A 19,425-nucleotide genomic window follows, 5' to 3' on the forward strand; every position below is an offset into this window, starting at 1 on the left:
CAACATACCTGTGTGAACAAACATTTTCAAGAATGAAATACGTGAAGAACAATTTGAGAACAAACTTGTCCGATGATAATCTCAGGTCACTGTTGATGTTAGGGACAACAAATCTAAAGCCAGAAATGTCTGCTATTTTGGCATCCAGGAAACAATTTCACCATTCACACTAATACAGGTGTTCATGTGTAGTGTATGAATGTGTTATTAAATAATAACTGAATAAAATAATATTAAATACATAATTAAAAACAACATCCATGTTTTGATTGTTTTTTATTTGGACCTCAAGTGTGTAGTCGGCCCCCGAACTGCTGTTTGATAGTTAATGCGGCCCTCGGGCTGAAAAGTTTGGAGACCCCTGGCCTACAATGTACAGGAGGTCAGACAAGATGATCATGATGGTCCATCCCTTCTGGCTTAAAGATCCTCAGATAGAATCTGTAATATAGTGAAATGGTCACATTTCTCCTTTAAATCAGAGGTCCCTAACAGTGGTCCATAATGCTTTCACTGGTGGTGACTCTCCTTGCATCTAGTTGCTTAACTGTATTTTTAAAAACCTAAAAATACATGAGATACTTTACTGAAGTAGATTTAGAGGAGTAGCCGAGTTAGTCTGTACAGTCTTAAAAAACAACAAATAGTCTGGTAGCACTTTACAGATTAACAAAACATGTAGATGGTATCATGAGCTTTGATGGGCACAGCCCATTTCTTCAGATGCCGGTCATGATACCATCTTGTTTTGTTAGTCTTTAAAATGCTACCAGACTATTTATTGTTTTTTAAGTTTGTACTGAACTAGGTAATTAACCTAGTGTAACCAGGTAATGAGGTATGTAACCATTACTTGTAATACAAATAATAAAAAAAACACCCACCGACCTGAGAGCTCAGAAGGCTTCACTGGCTTTCTATATACTTCTGGCTCCAATGCAAAGTATTAATTTTTAAAGCCTTACATAGTTTAGGACGGGGTGGGAAACCTATGGCCCACAGGCCAGATCCAGCCTATGGCTTGCTTTGATCCAGCCTGCCAGGGTTGTTCCCCCTGCAGTGTCATGAGCAGGCGCTGGCGCTCCAGGCACTTGGGGGAAGGGGGCACAAGCCATGAGCCTTGCAGGCCTGATCAAAGGAAACTGAGGACCGGACTCTGCCTGGCAAGGGGAAGGAAGTGGCTTTGTGTGGCTCTGCACACTGCTGTGAAGCGCTCCGTGAAGGCACTATCCATGTTGCTCCCACTGGTTGAATTGCAGCCAATGGGAACAGTGAGGGGTAGTGCCAAAAGAAGGCACTTCCCTGGAGCACAGCGAGCTGCAGAGACATGTGCATCCCCCCTAGATGCTCCAGGTAGGCACCCTCATCCCCTGCCCTCTCTTATGCAGATCCTGCACTTGGCACTACCTTTCCAGACCACCCACCCACAATGGCTACGTCTAGACTGCAAGCCTCTTTCGAAAGAGGCTTTTTCGAAAGTATCTTTCGAAAAAGCCTTTTTGAAAAAGAGCGTCTAGACTGCAACCAGTACTTTCGAAAAAGCAAGCTGCTTTTTCGAAAGAAAGCACCCAGGCAGTCTGGATGCTCTCTTTTGAAAATGCCCTGTTTGCATTCAAGAACGCCTTTTTTCGAAAGAGCACTTTCGAAAAAAGGCGTTCTTCCTCGTGAAATTAGGTTTACCGCCATCGAAAGAAAAGCCGTGTTCTTTCGATTTAATTTTGAAAGAACGCGGCTGTAGTCTAGACACAAGTGAAGTTTTTTCGAAAAAAGGCTACTTTTTTCGAAAAAACCCTTGAGTCTGGACACAGCCAATATGCTCCCACACCCTCCCTCCTTAACCCCACACCTCCACTCCATCCTGATCCTCCACCTTGCCTCCTGCCCAGATCCTCCACCCTCACCCAGTCCTGCATTCTACCTCCCACCCAGAACCCGCATCTCAAGCTCCCTCCTACACCCTCTCTCCTGCCCAGTCCCCACAGCCCCTTCCCATGTACAGAACCTCCCATTTTTGGCCCCACCCCAGAACTTAGTGTCCCCATAAAATCTATTAACCCTGGTCCCCAGGCTCTGGGGTAGAGCTTGAGAGTAGTAAGATGTGTGTTTTTTTTCTTCTTTCAGTGGGGGCCACAACTATGAGTTTTTTATTTTCTTCTCACTTAAGGACCAGGTCAGGGAGGAGTCTGGAGGGAGTGATTTTTTTTTTTTTTTTTGGTTTCTCACTTGCTTGTGGCCTCTGATCCAAAACAGGTGTGGTTTTCCCCCCTTTTTTCTAGCATCCCTGCAACACCTAAGCTGGAGCTGGAAAACTCTATCTTGTGTTTCTTATGGCTATTGACAGTATTTTCAGAAGAGGGCCTTCAACTCTGGACTTCTCCCACTAGCTTGGAAATTAAGTACATTAACTGTCAGGCACAGTGCCAATCCCATCTGTTTACTTAGGCTTTTATTAGAAAGGCAGGATATCATTACTTCAAGTTGTCACCAGAAGAGGCGTCTAATTTGCTTATCTTTGTTATACAGGGTATTACGTCTTGTATTTGAGTTTATATGTATGCTGGAGAACACTGGGATTAGGAATTTTTTAAATAAAAATCATTACAAAAACTGCCAAAATAACTGAGAATGAACATTCTAAGGTCAGGCACACAACACTGCCAAAGCACAGCACTCTTCACTACTTCCAATTCCCTAGGTATACTGGGAACACCTGGGACCTGTCAGAGCAGCTGTAATGGAGAAGTCAGGTTGGGCTTAACTTAACCATCCCTACCCTCTAGGTTCAAACACATGGCCCTGGTGGCCCATTTCTCCCATTCAAATTCTTTCTGCAGCCTTCTAGTCCTCCTGATCAAGAAGGACTGAAAGTTCAGGGTTCAAATCTTGCTGAAGGTACCTCATAGGAGAGGTGATTATTATAACTGGATATAATAATGATATTTTTGCTTGCTGCATTTTTTAAAAAAATGTAGAAAAATACATGCAACCCCCCGCCCCGGTTTTAAGAGAACACTATTTAAGTTGCAAAGTCAAGCAATCAACAGTTACAAAATGGCAGCTTTAAAACTGCCTACTGAACCTTAATTCTATCTCCCTCTCCCACAAAAACATTGTCATGTCATCTTCATTATGATACAGTCCCTAAATACGCATTCATAAGCTATTTTTTTCCACAGAGCTCCTTATTCATTCAATGCCCAGAATGGGCATATAGAGAGGGAGAATTATGGTTGCACAAGCCACCTTAAATATGGCATACTCTAACTCTTGACTTTGCAACCCAAACAACAGTCTTTTAATTAATGCTCTTGGACATAATATAAATAGAAGACAATTTCAGATGATAATGTCTGATAGAATCACAGCAAATCAGAATCAGGCTGTGAGATGTTATCATATTAAAATGTGGCCATACAGTTCATTGTTGCAATTACTGTTCTATGTTTGCAGCAAATTTTGTACAAAGTGGGACAAGTAAGGTATCTGTGAAAAGCTTATAATTTGCTGGCTATAATTATGCCATTTATATGCATGTATCATTTTTATGTTTTAAGTTATTAGTACTGGATATGTACTTGTATTTCAAGTGCTTGTTTCTGGAAGACACCAACAAGAGATTTGGCCAGGTTATTGTGAAGGGACTGTTCAGGTTGAACAGAACTACTTCATTGACAATAGACCTTGGGAGGTTCCACTCCACATCTGATGAACTTTGCTGTGAATGTTCAGATTAACATGGGAGCAATGGTTTATACCTGTAAAAAACTGAATCATGCATGGACAGATGACTTGCTCACGTGACTCAAAACTAGGGATCTTAAGAAGCAGGTATTTCACTAATCATGTAGTTGATAGAATTTTTATCAACTACACAATTAGTCAATAAGGCAAGTCACTCGGTCTCAGGTTGCGCCAGGTCCAGGACCTACCTCTGCTGCAGCTTTGCAGTTTAAATGTAGTAAGAGCCAGGTGGGCCCTCCCACCTGACTCTTACTACATTTAAACTGTAGAGCTGCAGTGGGGGTAGCTCCCAGACCTGGTGCAAGTCAAGATTGCTCAGTCCTGGCTCGCACTGGGTCCAGCTGCCCCATCCACAGCAGCCTCCCTTCACCCACCCCCAAAGCTGCTGCCTCTGATACAGAGGCAGCAAGGGGGGCAATGCGAATAGTTGACTACTTGATTACTCACTTATATCCCTACTCCAATCACCAGTTTGGTACAATGAGATTCCCTCCAAAAGGATATATAAAGGATGCTGGAAATCCTTCCATTTTATCTTCAATCCTGCTTCTCACCTCTGAAGGATCTTTGCTACAAACTGAAGCTATAAACAAAGGGCTGAATGACCCATTCAAGCTGCAGATGTACTCCAGAGACTTGACTTAAAATAGCAATTTATTCCATCACTATCACAAGCCAGAACCACAAACTGATAAAATGATAAAAGCAATATTGGTTCAGGAGGAGGAACTCTTCCCACTTTTAAGATGTAACTCAATACTCCAGCATGGTAATCAGGAGCATCAGACTACAAAAAGATACATTCTTCAGATGAGACTTAACAAGGTTTGATTATATGTGGCCATTAATTCTTCTGGCACTTAGCAAGAGACCCGATGTCAACCCCAGTATGTGCTAACTACATTTTTTTTATTAAATTGATTACATTCTGCCAACTTAATTTCTTCCCTAAAACTCCAAGTTTTATTTCCCATTCTGAAATCTTCTATTTGTATGTGTGTGTGTGCACGCGCGCGCGCATATGCGTACCATGTCTGTGATTTAGTTATGGGTACACTGGAGTACCCAGAGACTTGGTTCATGTAAGCCCTCATTACAGCACTATGTTTGAGCTCCATCATTTATTGAAGCTGAACAGCTCTGTAAGAAAACATTAAAAAACCCTGAGGAACCAACTCCTGCACCTCATATAGTCCAGAAGGAACCAACTCCAACAAGAACTTATCACATATTCCCATCCACCACGAGGGAAAAATATCAGGAAACCTACCTGGAGACTATACAAACAATCCAAAACAACTATAAAAAAAAATTTGATGACAGCCATGTAACAACAAAACAAAAAGCTGAACCAACCACAACTGCCGAAACCACAGACCACCACCTCCAAAAGAAAGCATGACACCAGGGCCCACTACATGGACACTACAACTGCATCAACTTATCAATTACCCCTGAGGGAGCTGAATTATCTGTACTCTCCAAGGAACTGAATTTCTGCCCTGCCACAAACCCTAGCTCCATATTAATATGTAGAGAACTAGAAGAACAATTTCACTGTTGTTAAAGAGCTCTTTGAGGATTCAAAGATGACATCAGCTACAACTACCACATCCCCTCTAACGGATATATAAAAAAAGAATCATTTGACAAAACTCAGCAAATGAAGTCTCACACACACTTGAAAAAAAAAAAAAAGAGTTGAGAGTAAAATCTTTAACAAACATCACATCCATCATAATCTCTCTACCGCCAAGAAGACAGCTATACAGTCCCTGAAATCCCACCATTAGATAGCTAGTAGACAAAGGGGCTACGTCTACACTGGCCCCTCTTCCGGAAGGGGCATGTAAATTTCAAGAGTCGTCGTAGGGAAATCCACGGGGGATTTAAATATCCCCCGCGGCATTTAAATAAAAATGTCCGCCGCTTTTTTCCGGCTTTTAAAAAAGCCGGAAAAGAGCGTCTAGACTGGCCCCGATCCTCCGGAAAAAGTGCCCTTTTCCGGAGGCTCTTATTCTTACTTTGAAGTAGGAATAAGACCCTCCGGAAAAGGGCACTTTTTCCGGAGGATCGGGGCCAGTCTAGACGCTCTTTTCCGGCTTTTTTAAAAGCCGGAAAAAAGCGGCGGACATTTTTATTTAAATGCCGCGGGGGATATTTAAATCCCCCGCGGATTTCCCTACGACGACTCTTGAAATTTACATGCCCCTTCCGGAAGAGGGGCCAGTGTAGACGTAGCCAAAGAGTGCCAACTTTATCTTTAACTGGGATGACTACTGTATATCAAACAAGGCCAACTGACAAGTCTGTAACCTACTATAAAAATTCAAAGATGACACCACCCACAACACAATTCACTCAGCAATTTAAGGACATCATCAAGTTTTTCCCCAAACAACTCCAAAAGAAATTCTACAACCTCATCCCCCACAAACCTGTTTCCCAAAGTACACAAACAAGTGAACTCAGGCACACTTACCAAAGCTAGCCACTCTTATGAAGGAATACTGGGGACTCATAGTAATCATCTCCAAACCATTCTCCACACAAAGGACCAGCTTCCTCCAGGACATAACCAACTTCCTCCAGAATCTCTGCAATGTTATAAATTTCCCTCAGAGCAACACGTTTGCCATCATCAGTATCTTCTTTCTATATACCAACATCCCTCTTATTGATAGAGTAGATGCTTGCCTCATATCTACAAGCAAAGGTGACATCAGAGGAACATGACAAATTATAGAGCAGTAATACTATTTTTCAGAGAATGTGGAATTTTGATTTGATAGAATATAAAAAATGAATGAGAAACACACATGAACTTATAAGTAATTCAGAGAAGCTTTCCATTAGTCAGTCAATACAGCTGACCCCAAATAAAAAAGGTCTAAACTGAGCCATAACAGGAAAGACATTGAAACTTGGCTTATAAAACAATCCTGAGTTCCTTCCTTCTCGCCGGCAATTAGAAGTGATGATCCAAATGTTTATCCAAACTCTGTGGAGGAAATTGTCACAGTACACTGCAGCAAAATGACAAAAACAGAACTATTCAATAGAGAAACAGGACAGTCAAATTCAAAAGCGTATGTTTTAGAAACAACTAGTGGTCCTGTGGCACCCTAGAGACTAACCAAAATATATAGAATCATGAGCTGTCATGGGCAAAACCCACTTCATCAGATGAACAGGAGCCCTGCGTGCTTCTCAGTACAGCATCTGTCAGGCATGTTTTGGCAGATTTGGATTGATCTGGCTTATCTGTAAAAGCCAGAAGTCAGTTTCCTCTTGAATGGTGTGACCTTGGCTTCCTTCACAGACTTCACCTTTTTCTTTAGCTTGTTTGAAGTTTATGAACTATGCTGATTTTTTGTAATCCCTGAATAAACTCTGCTTCTATCCAGAAGAATAGGCAGTGCATCAGAATCCCATATTCTGGTAACTCATAGCTGAAGCAGAGAAGTTATTATGACTCTGGCTGAGCTCCCCCTTGTGAATAGCCATCAGGTTGCTGTACTGAATCAGAATCTCAATTGTTACATGCTTTTAAGCCTACTGTCTAGAAGTGGTTCAGATTCACTTATTTTAAGCTGGCCTTTCAGGCACACTCCTGGTTACAAACTCAAATGTTCTTACCCCCTTTTTGGGATGTGGAGTCCAACTGCGCTAGGTCCCACAACCAGTGCTGCAAGGTGGGAGTGTTCTAGAGCTCAGGCTGCAACCCAAGCCTGAATGTTTAAATATGACATAATTAAACAGTCCTAAGTCCAAGTCCACAAGCCTGAGTCAGCTAATACAGGCCAGCCACAAATTTTAATTGCAAAATACTCCATAGAGTTCTGAGGGATAAGTGTTAACAGTCCCAAGATTGCTTCGACTAGGTACTTCATTATCCTGATGTATGGTGAACTTCATCAAGTCCTGCCAACTTGAATACAGCCAAATTACCTAAAATATTCTTTAGCCCAAGGCTGCTCAACACACAGCCCGCAGGCCACTTGTGGCCTACAGCCCCTTTGTTTGTGGCCCACAGTACAGTTTAGGTTGATATGTGTTTTTGTAGTTAAATTCCTAGACTGTTGTGAAGCCAAAACAAAAAAGCAGTCAATATAATGGTCTTCTGTTGATATGCGTTTCAGTAGTTAAATTCCTGGACTGTCATTGTTCCTTAAAAGTGCTGTCCTACGGGTGGAAATGGGGTAAATACTGCATTTTATTAATATCAGCAGAACTGATTATATAGGGCCTGCATGTTGTGTAGTCTTGCCTTAATTTTTGTATTCATGCCTGTCAGTGTGAAAAAAAGCTATTTGCATATATTTACATGTACATACAACCACACTTAAGTTGTGGCCTTCAGCATGTGTTGTGAGTATCATTGTGGCCTCCGGGGCTTCCAAAGTTGAGTAGCCCTGCTTTAGCCTATTCTTTCCCTATTTCGCCTTTCACTCCTTCCTTCTTTGTTATTATTAATTGTGTTATAATTAGCTTTTTGGTGAAGACTGAAGAATACTTCAACCTTTTTTATGTTGTTCATTATTAGCACTTCTTCCCTGGTCAGTAGAGGGCTTGTATTTTTCTTCATCTTTCTATTGCTCCTAATGTATTGAAAGAATCTCTTCTTGCTTTTTATGTCCCTTAACAGTTGTAACTCATCTTGTGTCCTAGTCTTCTCCCCCCCCCCCCATTTTGTCCCTACATACTTGTACTAGTCTTTTGTATTCATCCTTGACAATCTGTCCATGTTTTCACTTTTTGCGGGATTCCCTTTCTAATTTCGGGCCACTGAAGGATTTCTGATGGAGCCATTGTGACGGCGCGTTGGGGGTCCCCCGTCTCCTGCACCCCGAAGTGGCACAAACAGACTGCACCAGCCAGTGGAATAGAGGAAGTTTATTGCCTCTGCAGGATACAGCACAGCACAGATGTAATCTGGTCACAGAGCTGGGCTAGGATGCCTCAGGCCCCCTTGAGATGGGGGAGACTGGGCCCCTAAACTCCAGCCCCTTTCCCTAGGCTGTCTCCTCCATGCTTCCAGCCAGCAACTCACTAACCCTCTTCCAGCCCTGCCCCCCAGCCAGGGCAGCATTCCACCTTCCTTTGTTCCTCTCCATGGGGGGTGTCTGGCCATACTGGTTTGCATAGTGACTCATCCTGTTTTGCTAGGTCGTGGTACCCACGGCAGCCAGTGGGGGTTACCCCAGAGCCAGCAGCATAGAAACCAGCCAGGTACCCCCACTACGTGACAGCCAAACTGGCCTTTTATTAGTTTTCCTATTTTCCGTATGTCCTGACAACATCCTACCACTAATGAATCTGGGACCAATTTACAAGATACATAACAGTGAAAAAATATTCATTTATTTTAATGGCTTTGTAACAAGTAAAAACTGATGGCTATCTGACTTCACCTGAAAGTTTCTCATCCAATATAATCTTTGAGATGTTATGGTACCATGTAACAAGCATTCCTGACCTTGACACTTGTTGGGCAGTTCCACTCTTTATCAGAGTTGTGGTTTTATGACATATATAGTTGGATTCAGAAGAAACTATACTGCACAGCTTCATTTCACCCTCTTGTAATCCAAGATTTTGCCCTTTATCCACTTCAGTGATAATTTTCCCAAAGATTCTCTTTTTCTGCTTACATGGCAAGACATCCTAGACAAACTGTGCTGCTGATTCTCCCTTTCATTGTATCACCTTTTGTTTTTCTTTAGTGGGAAAATTCCTTCCTCCCTCCACCCCATATGAATTAGAAGAACCAGATCTGATAAGTGACCATCTTAGGGATGTAAGCCAGTAGCTGAGTAGTCAACTACCCAATAAGCCTAAGCTTATTGGTAGTCGAGTTGAATGCTTGCTTCCCCTGCCCTTGCTGCCTCTGTATCAGAAGCAGCAAGGGAGATGGGACCAGGAGCCAGTGCTGGGGGGGGGGGGGGGGAAGAGCCGGCTTAAAAGTTGGTTCCCCCTAGCACCATCGCCTTGGTTCTGCCTGCCCCCTCCCATGCTGCTGCCTTTATCAGAGGGGAGGGGATTGGGGAGGCTTCTCCAGCAATAGCCCCTGTTCATGGTGGCCAAGGCTGGCCATAGAAAGGGGCTGCTGGTCCCGGCATGAGCCGGAACAGAGCAAGCTCAGCTCATGCCAGTCCAGGATCACTAAGGCTCTGTCCCAGCTTGTGATGGTCTGGGACAACTCCCACTACGCCTCTGCAATTTAAATGTAGTAGGAGCAGGACTGCCTGCATGCCCAGCTCCTACCACATTTAATCTGCTGAGCCACAGCAGGGATAGCTCTTGGACCAGCACGAGCTATCCCTTATCGACTAATTGTGTCATCGATACAAATTGTATTGATGACACGATTAGTCAATTACTCGTCCCTTAACATCCTTAAACCAACTGAGCCAAAATGTATTTCAAAGTAAAATAATTGTAGAATCATAATACTATTTGTGTTACTTGCAACTACAATTTTACAAATGGACTAAGACAACTTATTGCTGTAAATGCAACAAGAATTGAATTCACTCTATGTTACTTCAATTTAGAAGCAGACGCATTCTTTAATATTCTATTGTATCTATGTGTAAGAGTTGCACCTACTGAGACAGTGTGCAAATATTAGGTGTTTCTATTGTAATTAGTTTTGCCAGAGCAAATAAAGTTGTAAATGAAAAAAGTATTAGTGATGCTAAAACAAACAAGTTCAGTTCCTGTGTTTATTCAAATTGTTTAAGTTGTATGAATTATTTTGCATTATATAAAAGAAACATATGTAAAACAATTGATGGTCAATTGTTACAAAAATATAAATGTAACATGCAACATCTTTACTCATAAATAAAGCTCATTGGCAGGAAGACATTCAAGTGCAGTGCACTGACACACTAGTCCAAGTCAGCATTTATTTTACCATTTAAATTGAATTAAAGTGGTTAAGAAGCACATCCAAATTCTGAAAGGATTACAGACTAAAGAAACCTTTCACGCTCTTTTAGTACAAAGGAATGGATGCTGTTACATTTTAAAAAGATAAATTCTTAATATGTAAAAACAAGATAATTTAATTAGGAGCAATGTGGGAAAACTGCTCTGAAGTCACTGCATACTAAACATTTAAGTATTACTTAATATAAATGAAAGAGAAGGGCAGGATCCTGTATGGATGCAGAGTTATTCTGCTAACTCACCCAGGCAGCCAGATCAAATGAGTCCCCATTTAATAGTTCCATTTAGTAACATAACAGACTGAGTGCACCCATGTGGGGCAAGAAAGAAATAAGGTCAGAGAAAGGAGGCAGTACAACCTGTCCAGGAGAAGCTTGGAGGTTGAGGCCTGTCTTCAAATTATGAGTATTGGTCTACCTTAAAGACTTTGTTACTTGAATTAAAAGCAAAAGAAAACTTAAGTGAGGGGAGTAAATTTAGACAACTGCCATTGTGTGCTGGGTTAACACATCCTATAGAATAGATTTGGAACTTACATGTCTATATAGCTCTGACACTGTTATTTTAACCAGGAAGTTATTTCTCTACACAACCTTACAATGCCAGTCTACTTTTACCTTAAAATTATATTAATTTTATTACAAACAAGTTTCCGCAATTTGATGAGAACAAGTATCTTGCAACAAAAAAAAAAAAAGTAATATGTGAAATGTATATTAAGTATAATCCATGCCAAACAGTAGCTGTGTTTTCACTACCCTGTAAACTAGGATGCCCTTTACAAAGGCTCGCTGCAGTAGTTTACAACTTGAACTGCCTAAAAAAGAGACTCCAGCATTTAAGTGACTCTAAGCTAAGTCTGTGTGTGTTGCAGCCAACCAGCCACACCTTGGCCCTTAACAGGTTTAAAGATTTCTACAGGGTGATCCCAACAAACTTCCAGTCACAGGTATTCCCTCAGAAACAAGTCCTGTGTAGGGATACTAGATAGCATGTAACTGAATAGTCATGTAACCACATCAAATGTTAGTGGTTACGTGATTATTTGATAGCCCCTGGAGGTGGGGCCACCAGTCAGAGTGCTCCTGGCTCCACCCCTGGGGAGCCCCCTGCCACCCCACCCCTTGCTACCCTGTGCTACTGCCTCTTTATCAGAGGCAGCAGCATGGGGAGAGGGGGAGGTGGAACCACAGGGCCGGTGCTGGGGGAAGCCAGCTTTTAAGCTGTCCTCCTCCCCAGCGCTAGCTCCTGATTGCTCCCCGTACCCCACTGCCTCTTTAGAAGGCAGCAAGGGGGGAAAGGTGGGTCCATGGAACTGGCATTTGCAGAGAGTCAGCTTCAAAGCCAACTCTCTGGCTGTGTCTAGACTGGCAAGTTTTTCCTTGCGGAAAAACTTGCCAGTTGTCTACACTGGCCGCTTGAATTTCCGCAAGAACACTGACTTCCTACTGTCTGAAATCAGTGCTTCTTGCGGAAATACTATGCTGCTCCCATTCGCGCAAAAGGGCCAGTGTAGACAGCTCAGATTTGTTTTGTGCAAAAAAGCCCCAATCGCAAAAATGGCAATCGGGGCTTTTTTGCACAAAAGTGCGTCTAGATTGGCATGGACATTTTTCCGCAAAAAGTGCTTTTGTGGAAAAGCATCTGTGCCAATCTAGACGCCCTTTTCCGCAAATGCTTTTAATGGAAAACTTTTCCGTTAAAAGCATTTGCGCAAAATCATGCCAGTCTAGACGCAGCCTCTGTGTAAATCGGCTTTCACCTGCCCCCTCACCCTCTGCGCTGCTCTCGGCCTGCCCCCCTCACAGTCTGGAGGGGAGGGGGGAGAAATGTGTGTAGTTGACAGGATTAACCAATAAACCTAGGCTCATCAGTTAATCGTGTAGTTGTCTACACATTGACATCCCTAGTGCTGTGTTCCTCAGCCCTCACCTAGATAGTGCAAATATATTATGACCATTATTCCTTTAAAGGAATAATATTCACACAACTTCTTACCATAAATGGAGTTACTCAGACACTTGAACTCACTGGATTAGATTACACAATAAAACTCATTTATTATCTACAAAGAGAAAGCTTTTAAGTGAACACAAGTAATGAGGCATAAAAGTCAGAAATGGTTACAAGAAAAATAAGAAGAAAGTGTTTACTGGGTTTACTCTCATCACATGTTTTCAGCAGTTTTACTGACTAAAACTCTTTAGGTGAGGGCTGGTCCCCAAGAGTTCAGTGGCTGCTTTCTTTGTTTCTTCAGGTGCAGTGAAGGTGATGGGCAAGTAGAGAGAGGTGTCTCTTAAGAGTGTTTGCCTCTGCTTTTTATAGTTTCAATCCCCCCCCCCCCCCCGAAAAACATTTCCAGCTGACAGCAAGGTGACAGGATGGCTGTGTAGAAGGAAGAAAGCAAAGAAACAGCAATAGATTTTTAACCCTACTACTTTTCCTGCCAAAGAATAGCCACTTAGACGGTAATAGTCCACCAGCCTTGTTTACACCTGGCTAAGGTGTCAGCTTACCCCATATCTCTGAGGAGCTAGTTTAGCCACTCCCCAGACTTATCTAGAAAACATACTTTTAGTCATGATTTCGGTTTATGTTTATAACTTCACATAAAACATTGCTACATCCATTTTGCCATGGTATTACTGATCTGCACATTGTAAGTTTTCATATTACTTAGAAGCATATTTTGTAGAAAGATTATTACACTGTGTAGTGTGTGAAAACAGGGGACTATATGTCTACATAGCAAAGAAAAACCTGTGGCTGACCCTGACAGCCGTCTCAGGCTCACTGGGCTCAGGATGGAAGGCTGTTTCATTGATACATAAACTTCCAGACTTGGGCTGAAGCTGGAGCTTTGTGACTCAAGCCTGGAAGTCTACATAGCAGTGAAACAGCCCCACAACCCCAGCTCCACGAGCCCAATTCAGTTGACATGGGCCAATTGTGGGTTTTTTGTTGCTATGTAGACATATCTAGAAAGTACAAGGAGGGATAGGGAACAGATATATATGTATTAAATCCAAAATGAACACAACAAACCAGCCACATGAGTAATCTCATATTTCAACAGCTGTTTCTTAGATTTTTCTCTGATTAGAAACAGCCTAATGTGGTCCCTACTTATGTGAGTAATACTCAGTGCACTATAGATAGGTTTAGGATTAGTTCTTTTTATTGGTGTACATCAGTTGATTTTGCCATCCATGCACAAACCAAAAGAGAAATAATTCCAATGGTAAGACTAAAATTTAAATAATTGTTTTACTTGAAGGATATTTATTTTATATATTTTGATGTCACGTTGACAAAATATTTTAACACTTATAAAACTTTAGGTTTTTGACACTATGTCTAGTGTGATTGGTTGTTGTCTATTCCCTCTACTTCCCTGCAACTATTAACATTTAAATTGATAAATATTTAAAATTAAGATTGATATTACCTGTTGAAACTATTTTTTAAAATATATTTTGCCAAGCCCAACCATCCATGAGGCATGTACTATTACCAACAGCCCGTAAATCCTCCTTGAAATCTGATTTACTGTATAACTTAACATTACAGAGCACTCACCTTTAAGAATCTATTCCTCTGGTGTGTTCTCGAGGAAAAAACAGTACATAAAAGGCCTTTTAAAAGTGTTATTCTGCACACAGAGTGAAACAAGCAGCAATAAGCACCTGTACTGGATTCAAAACACAGTTGAACTGGATGTCTGAGAAACAGTGGGTATGTCTGCACTGCAACTGAAAACCCATTATGTCAGTTCACTAAGGTTAAGGGACACTGGTTAAAGAACTGTTTTACGTTCAGGATAGATATTCAAACTTGAGCTGGAGCCCAAGTTCTGTGACCATGCATGGTAGGAAGGTCCTGGAGTTTGGACTACAGTCCAAGCCCAAATGGCTACGCTGCAGTCAAATAACCCCTTGGTCCAAGTCCCTTAGCCCAAATCACCTATCATACGCCTACTGCTGGTGTCTAATTGAAGTGTAGACATAACCAGTAAGAATTTACTCTGAGACAAGAAAATGACAATTGCTTTGGAAAGGCAGCTAACTGATGAAACAAAATATACTTCCAGATGTTAGAAAACAATATTTTATTTACATATCAGAAAAATGTTCCATGCATTTCACCTTTCAAATAATTATAGTTTTGCCTGTATTTACAACTACCTCTGTTGCTTAAGAAAACTCTGTGGCTACCACCTGAAAATTTACTGTTCAGACTCATTTTAAATAGGAAAGAAAACCACAAAAAGTAGAATTTGGAATCCACTGACTGCAGTATTCATCTGCTGCCAATTTTAAAGGGGGTATTGTTCGTAACTCAGGACTCTGAGGTGGAGTACCCTGCATTCAAGGGGAAGTAGCGTGCTCACCATATGTTAGTACAGAAGCAATCAAAGCAATAACAAAAGAGGTTGTAAAACTGGAATAGATAAGAAATATTGACTTGAACCTTATTGCAGGTACTGATAGCAACTGTTTTTATTCCAGAATAGTCTTCTGATCAAGCATTAAAGAGATGTAATACAGACTTCCTGACAATTTCCATTGGACCTGTGAAAGCTCTAGGAAACTGAAGTTTCATATTCTCACGGCTACCAATAGAAAAGACGGCAAAACTGTAAGATATTTCAATATCACTCCCTGTACACACCCAAGGAAATATTTCTCTCTATGCTTTGATGCACAACTGTGGGGAACACAATCATTGTTCCCAAAAGCTACACAAAGAAGAATATTTAACAAAACTGCCACACTCGAGAGAGGAAAAACTAACAGCTATGCCTTTCTAAAACTATTTTTTCCCCTCTTTGCTCCCTGAACATACCCCTTTTCCATTGTATTTTAATCCAATAAACATGTTGGTAGGTATAAGTACATCATAAACATCACATTTCCTTAATGTCCTTTTTATTTTCTGTATTTATCACTGTTTACACCTCACCAGTCACCATGACTTTTGCACCTCAGCCAATAGTTCTTACATAAATACTTGTCTACTTTATCTACCATTAATTAATTGTTCTCAAACCTCTGCAATGGAATATTCCTTTCTCTTCTCTAAAGGAATGGGGGGAACATTTAATTATCTATCTTTCCAGACCAAATTAAGCCAACTTCATCAACTGGACAATTAAAATTAAATGTGCAAATAGGAGATTGGATATCACTTAACTTACATTAGCCTGTTTCCTAAAGCATTTCCAGCCTAGACAGCTTCCTGTCTAAACAGGATGCCATAACTTACTCATTGTCACAATTTCTATTCTGTGAATTAAGTACTTTTATTTTTTAAATGAATCTTGAAGAAAATGTTTGCCATGAAAATTCAGGATATTGACATAGAGATGAAAAATATAATTTTAAATGAAAGATTTATCAATAGGATATCAAACCTTAAGTTCTAATAGGCTTTCCCCCTTCCTTTTAAATGACAGGAAAAGAAGGGAAGAAAGGTTCCCTATTGCATATACTAATAAAATACCATGCATACATATTTATAGTATTGGGACCATAAAATGCATACACAGACAGATTCAGTTGACATTCGAGTCAAACATCTGATTTGTTTTTGTTATTTAGGGTAATAGAAAGAGATAATAAATTTATATTTCAGGAAAAGTAGGGCTTATGGAGATCCAAATCTATCATTGGATCATCATTTCTAGCTTCATTGCATTTATTTTATTTTACTTTATTATCTTTTTTTTTTTACATATTTTGCTATGCACTAATGGTAGCATAAATAAAATTCAGCTTTTTAAAGAGCCTAGAATAGATTTACACTATTTTATAAAAAGTGAGAATGAAGCTATTTAAGAGGAGTTTGTGAGGCTTAATTCATTGAATTGTGCAACAATTTGCTAAGTTCTTTGGGTGGAAGATGTTGCAGAAATGCAAAGTATTATGTTAATCTTTTAAACCTCACAAATGAAATGCCATTCCTCTGAAAGAGAGCATAATTGTACGTATACAGCCATACCTTTTTAAAGTCTAATCCCTAAACTCTCCTACAAATGTATATTTAGAACTTGATTATGAGTATGTGGACCTCTAGAAACAAGAAAAATGCTTAGATCTTCAAATCACATGCTGTTTTACATTCTTGCTGTACTGATCAAACATTAACTTAACCCAGGATCAATATGTACTTTCTGGAAGCACATGACTGCACCTCTACTCTCTTTTCCCCATCCAAAATGCTAAAAAGAAAACATGAGATGGACACCTTTTTGGTTATTTGTGGCACTAATATTCACTGACACAAATGTAAATTTAAAACAACATAAAAATCATGCAATTAAAAACATTTAAAAATAAAAAAAACTATAGCATGTTTATATTATGGCAAACTATGCTGCAAATATAAAGTCGGGGAATATCCAATCATACTACCAGCAATAAGACAACAATACTGCTAACACAGCTATGAGTTGGAAAAATATTTTGGAGCTAGCATGCCCATTAAGCAACTAGTTGGTTTCCAAACCAAGTCATTTATCCATGACACATACCCATACAAATGACAGGTATCATGAAAAATGGGAAGTGTTTTGGTGTTAAGCATGGATTATTAGGTTTATGCCACTATATGTTTTCCTGTTAAGCATAGATCCTGCAAACACTTATGCACAGGTTTAACCTCAAACACAAGAGTAGATCCACTGGCTCCCATGAAAATACTCATGTTAAAATTAATCTCATGAATAAGTGTTTGCAGAATTGGGGCCACAAAAAGCATGATATACAAAAATACAGAGTTTTCAAATATGGAAGTCCAAACATTGACTGATATTTAATATCCTCTGTTGTCTTCCACACCTCCTATAAAGAATATTTTGTTTTTAAATAACTCCAATTTTCTTTGTAATTACAACTGCTAATAATTAATAAACAAACAAACAAACTACATCTTACTGCTTCCTGACATCAATTTAGATTAATCCAATGACTAATAAACCTCTATCTTCATATGTTTTGCTTTTAGTTTTAATGTGACACTCTCAACTTAAAAACACATTGGTCTGAAAATATTTTACCTTCTATAAGCAATACTTCAGATTATTATGCGTGAAAGACAAAAATAAAATCTACTTTGTTCAGTTTTCTTGCTAGGTGCATTTGATTATACATAAAAAGTCAATTTCACTACTTCCTCTGCTCTGTCAATTTCAACTACCTGAAGATCTATTTTAAAAAACACAAAAATGAGACTATAAAACACATGATTGAGCAGGGAGATTTAGAGGCTTGAAACTACTTTAACTTATATTTTCAAATAGATTAAACATCAGTGGAATGGTGCTCTTTTATATCAGAAGCTAACAAACTTGCTTGTTGTCAGCAAATAATTATATAACCTAAGATACATGCACAGATATATTTTGTTGTGGTGGTTTAACATACAACCTATGCATTACAGATCTGATTCTTAGATGTTCTGTATGCCACTATGTTGAAGTTGAAAAGGGTCCTGAGAGAAAAGAGCCTTTGCACAATTACAAACAGCTTGCAGTACCATAGCCTATATTTCTTATAATCAATAAGAATAAAAACATTGTGCCCAATCCATGTTATATGAACAGATTCTAGTCTATCAAAAGAAGCAAAAATATTTAAACCCCGATATTTGAAAATCATTTCCTCTTTTACTTACTTGCCCTAAGTTCAGGGTTCTCTACCTAATACAAAGTTAAAGATGCAGACAGATTAGGAAAACAATACAGAATATTTTAATTTAACATAAACTTTAATTCTTACATCTATCCATGTATTTTAGTGGTTTAGTAAAGCAAACAGTCTTTTTAATACATCATTTCAATTCACTTTCAGATGAACAAAGTAGTTCCCTTTGCATTTTCTTGTCAGCCTTTTCAAACTTTCCTTCACCAAATCACTGTATCATTTTATGCAGAACCAACCACAAAGGAAGATAAGACTCCTGCTCCAAGAAGCTTAATTACAAAAGCAATGCTAATAGTGCTCTATTAAGTCATGTTAATATTCTAAAATGTGTATTTAGCAGTGTTGTCTTCAAGTCGTCATTGTCAAGTCCAAGTCGAGTCTCAAGTCACTACAGTTCAAGTCTCAAGTCAGGTCTCGAGTCCCTAAAGTCACTTTCGAGTCAAGTCCCTAGTCGAGTCTCAAGTCTTAATTTAAAAAAATGTCAAGTCACTTTTGTACAAGCCATCAATATCGGCATTTTCGGACAATTATTTCACCAAGTCCATTTAACAAAATTAGCAAGTCTCAAGTCGAGTCTCAAGTAACAAACAATGAACCCGAGTCGAGTCTCAAGTTGAGTCACCTAGGTGACTTAAGTCGGACTCGAGTTCAAGTCGTGGGACTCGAGTCAACAACTCTGGTATTTAGCTTACCAAGTAGGGATGTAAAAGTGTAACTGCATAAACCAGCAGTTTCCAACCACCTGTCCGCAGACTGGTGCCAGGCTGTGAACCACTAGCTGCCGGGCCATGGCGGCTCTGGGGCCAGGACACACTGCCCAGCACCTCCCCTCCCACCGTGACTGTTGGGAGAGGTGTGTCCTGCCATGCCTCTCAATCAACCAATGCCAGGCAGGGACAGGGTCTCCTCCCAGACGTTGAAGAGTGGTTTGATGTATGGTGAGAGGGCCCTGTGGAGCCCACAATGTCAGCCTTAGACCAGCTGTGACCTGGGCAGCAGCGCTCAGCTGGAAACTGGGAGTCAA

At 40.2% G+C, this 19,425-nt stretch overlaps 1 protein-coding gene across 6 annotated transcripts in view; it reads right to left on the reverse strand.

Moving 5' to 3' along the window:
• Positions 1-19,425, reverse strand: part of LNX2 (ligand of numb-protein X 2) — a 93,670-nt gene that overhangs the window by 70,025 nt on the left and 4,220 nt on the right. The window contains exon 1 of one of the 6 annotated variants that reach the window (XM_006138915.5): positions 6,224-6,656. The exons of the other annotated variants lie outside the window; for them this stretch is intronic. The gene's annotated coding sequence lies outside the window, so the exon portion shown is untranslated. Of the gene's footprint in view, positions 1-6,223; positions 6,657-19,425 lie in introns of those variants that run through there. 6 annotated transcript variants of the gene reach the window in all.

Source organism: Pelodiscus sinensis, chromosome 1 (assembly GCF_052426305.1).
Source record: "Pelodiscus sinensis isolate ZL-2025 chromosome 1, ASM5242630v1, whole genome shotgun sequence".
In the NCBI taxonomy this organism is placed as follows: domain Eukaryota; kingdom Metazoa; phylum Chordata; order Testudines; family Trionychidae; genus Pelodiscus; species Pelodiscus sinensis.